This window comes from Mus pahari, chromosome 12 (genome assembly GCF_900095145.1).
Source record: "Mus pahari chromosome 12, PAHARI_EIJ_v1.1, whole genome shotgun sequence".
Classification (NCBI taxonomy): domain Eukaryota; kingdom Metazoa; phylum Chordata; class Mammalia; order Rodentia; family Muridae; genus Mus; species Mus pahari.
In genome coordinates, this window is record NC_034601.1 from 58811738 (window position 1) to 58815687 (window position 3950).

At 34.0% G+C, this 3950-nt stretch overlaps 1 non-coding gene across 1 annotated transcript; it reads right to left on the reverse strand.

Annotated features, from left to right (window-relative positions):
* Window positions 1–1922: 1922 nt before the first annotated feature.
* LOC115065184 lies at window positions 1923–2031 on the reverse strand. Its single transcript, XR_003844973.1, has one exon. It is a non-coding gene; the product is annotated as a U6 spliceosomal RNA (small nuclear RNA).
* Between the last annotated feature and the right edge of the window lie 1919 nt (window positions 2032–3950).

Below are 3950 nucleotides of genomic sequence, written 5' to 3' on the forward strand. Positions count from 1 at the left end.
ATCAGCCAGCTACAATGAGTTTATTCATCAGTAGGCCTCTGATATTACAATTACATATATCAATAAAAGTTACTTTTACACAAGAGAAATTCTATGCATTGTATTTGAATATAATGAAAGTCACAGAACAAAATGATTAAGATAGAGATTTATGACAAGCTTATGACATGGGAGATACTTCTGATATCATCTTCAATTTTATTTTTAATTAATTGAAGTTTTTATCATTGTAAGTCTTTCACTTTTTTGGTTAGTTACTACCATGATATTTTATATAATTTGAGAGTATTATGAAAGATGTTGTTTCCTTAATTTTTCTTTCTCAGTCTGTTAGTATATAGGGGGGGCTACTGATACTGAGAGACAATTGTGTGTCCAGATATATTGCTGAAAGTGTTTATCACCCTTAGGAGTTCCTAGGTGGAATTTCTGGGTTTCTTATGTATACTATCATATCATCTGCAAATACAGATACATTGATGTCAACATTTCCTCTTTATATTCCCCTGATTTCTTTCAGTTGTCTTATAGCTCTAGCTATGACTCCAAGTACTATATTGAAGAGGAATAGAAAAAGTGGCCAACCTTGTCTTCTAATTTTAATGGAATGGCTCTCTACTTACATTGAATTTGGTTATGGATTTGTTGTAAATTGTCTTTATTATGTTTAATTATGTCCCTAATTATTCCAGGACTTTAGTCAGAAGGGGTTTAGATTTGTCAAGGACCATTGTTCTATCTAATAAGATGCTCATGCCTTTTCTGTCTTTTAGTTTGTTTTCATGCTGGATTATATATTTTGAATAATTCCTGTATTTGTGTGATGAAACCTACCTCATCATTGTGAATGACCAGTTTGATGTGTTCTCAAATACTGTTTGCAAGCATTATAAATAGATTTTTACATCTATGTTTATCAAGAAAATTGTTTGTAATTCTTTCATTGTTGGTACTTTTGTAGATTGGGTATCAAGATAACTGTAGCTTCACGAGAATTGGGAAATTTGTGAAATATTGCTTCTATTTTGCAGAATGATTTTTAGGCTAATAGGCATTAACTCTTCATTGAAAATCTGGTAGAATTCTTTAGTTAACCATCTTGCCCTGGATGTGTATGTGTGTGTTTATTTGTTTATTAAACACTTGTAAATTTCTATTAAGTCCATTTGGTTTATGATATCCATTAACTCCATCATTCATCATTAGTGTTTTTTGATTTGTTTTGTTTTATTTTTTGTCTTTTGTTTTTGTTTTTCTGGATTAACTGTCTACTTACCAGTAAAAGTGAAAAATTAAAATCTCCAACTATTAGTGTGTGAGGGTCAATCCATGATTCATGATGTAATTATCTTTGTTTTATAAACTTGTTTGCCCTTGTGTTTGATCCAGAGAAGTTAAGCAATATAATATCTGCTTTATGGATTTTCTATCAGTGATTATGTAGAGTCCTTCCTTATATTTTCTGATTAATTTTGGTTTGATGTCTATATTGTCAGATGTTAAATAGGATATAGTGGTTTGCTTCTTGTGCCCATTTGCTTGGAATACCTTTTTATGTCCTTTCACCCTGAGATAAAGATGCTTATCTTTGATATTAAAGTGTTTTTATTAGTTGCTACGGAAGCAGGTATCCTGTTTTCAAATCCATCCATCCTGTTGATTTCTGTCTTTTTTATTGGGGAATTGAAATCATAATGTTGAAAGTTATCAATGAGCAGTGTTTGCTAATTTTTATTGTTAAATTGTAGTGGTGTGTGTGTGTGTGTGTGTGTGTGTATGTTTGTGTGTGTGTGTGTGTTTCCCTCTTTTGCTGGTTTGGAATAATTTATTTCCTATGTTTCCTTGGGTAAGGATAGTCTCTTATATTGAAATTTTCCTTCTATTGCCTTCTATAAAACTGAATTTTGTAAACAGATACCACTAAAAATATGGAACAATTCAAAAATGTGCCTGCTATTTTCTTGCAGGGGTCATGTTAATCTTCTATATAGCATTTCAATTTTAGTATATGTACTGCCTAATCAAGAGTCCAGTTCCAAATTTAAAAGCATTATGTGTTGTTTCAGTGAGGATGTTTTCTTGACATGGTGATGATTGAGAATACAGGCACTTAAAGAGCCTTTTATATTCCAAGGAGAAAGCAATCTGAAAAAAATCAAAAATTATCTTGGGATTTACGCTTCAAAAATTTGTCAACATAGGCAAGTAGAGAATCAGAGGATGTAACATCTATACTGTAACCATTTTGTTAAGAACGTGCAAGCCAAAAAACCATATCCATAGACATTTATATGGTAAGCCCAGGAGAAAGTGGTGACAGTATGTTTGGATGTTTGTTTGTTTGTTTTTCACTTATATTGGTTATTTTATTTACATTTCAAATTTTATCCCCCTTCCCAGTTTACCCTCCATAAGCCTCTATCTCCTCTCCCCTCCCCCTGCCTCTATGAGGGTGCTCCCCTGTCCTCCCACCCACTCCTGCTTCAGCACCAGAGTGTTTATTCCCTTACCCTGTGTCATCAAACCTCCACAGAACCAAGGGCTCTCCTCCCTGTAATGCCCTCTAAGGCAATCCTGTGCTACATATCCAGTTGGAGCCATGGACTCCCGCACCACTACCCGTGTACTCTTTGGTTTGTGGTTTAGTTGCTGGGAGCTTTGTGGGGTCTGTTTGGTTGATACTGTTCTTCCTATGGGGATATAAACCCCTTCACCAGTCCTTGTCCTAACTTCTCCACTGGGGTCCCTGCGCTCAGTCTGATGTTTGGCTGCATACATCCACATTTGTATTGGTCAGTTTCTGGCAGAGACTCTCAGGGGACAGCTATACTAGTTGACAGTATGTTTTATCTCAGTGCTTTATCCAATAAAGTGTTATCTGTCATGTAATATCTCTTTTGACTATCACCCCAACATTTTTTTCTAAAATTAAAACTATAATTCCTAAATAAATTTTTACATATTAGACAACTTGAGTATATCTTGACTATAGAGGTCCAAGATTTTGAGAAGTATATTGCCCCATTTCATTAATTTTAATAATTCTAGTGTTTGAGTGAATTATTTTATGTCTCCAACAAGTATGAAGAGCTCATTTCAGCAACATGGTGCTCTTAAGTGAGTTGTTGAACTTCTCAAACTGAATATGGCAGTCTCAAAAAAGAAGCCAAACATGTATAATAGAATGATTTCTATTATGAGATAAAACAAATTGAAATACGTGGCAAATACAATTTCCTGGAACATGTCTTCAGAGGAAACTACTTACAGTGTTGTGAAATGCTCTTCCGCAGTGATTTATCCCAGTTCATTCTCTGTCAATATTTTGGTTTCCATTTATAAATGTAGTTAAAATGTCCAGTGCATCCTGCTGTCTGATTTCCATCATACTAGAGCTATGTTTGACTAATGACTACTTGCATAACTCCTTGTTTTACAATATCCTTCCTAATCCTAAATCACTCTGAAAGCCACTAATAGATCCTGATGTGTCATGTCACTCAGCATAAAGCTCCTCATGTATTTTTGATATCGTTCAGACTCTGGCAAGCTAACTCCCAGCATAAAATGGCTTTTGTGAACTTTTCAGGAAAAAGAGATCTGTAATAATCATTTTTATAAGAAATATTTTAACCCCTGCTGATTTAAGATAGGCAATACTAACCCTTAGTTCCAATAACATTACCATTCAAAACAGCTGCTTAATATATGGAAATCAATTCTAATCATTTTGAATTCTCAAGTTCTAGTTCTTCAACTTCTTTATTCTGTGTAGATATTTATATTTAATTAGATTTAAATGAATGAGGATGCTATATTTTTCATGTAATTATTTTTTTTTATTATTATTTTCTTTATTTACATTTCAAATGCTATCCCGAAAGATTCCCATACCCCTCCCCCCACTTCTGTTCCCCTACCCACCCACTCCCACTACTTGGCCCCGGCCT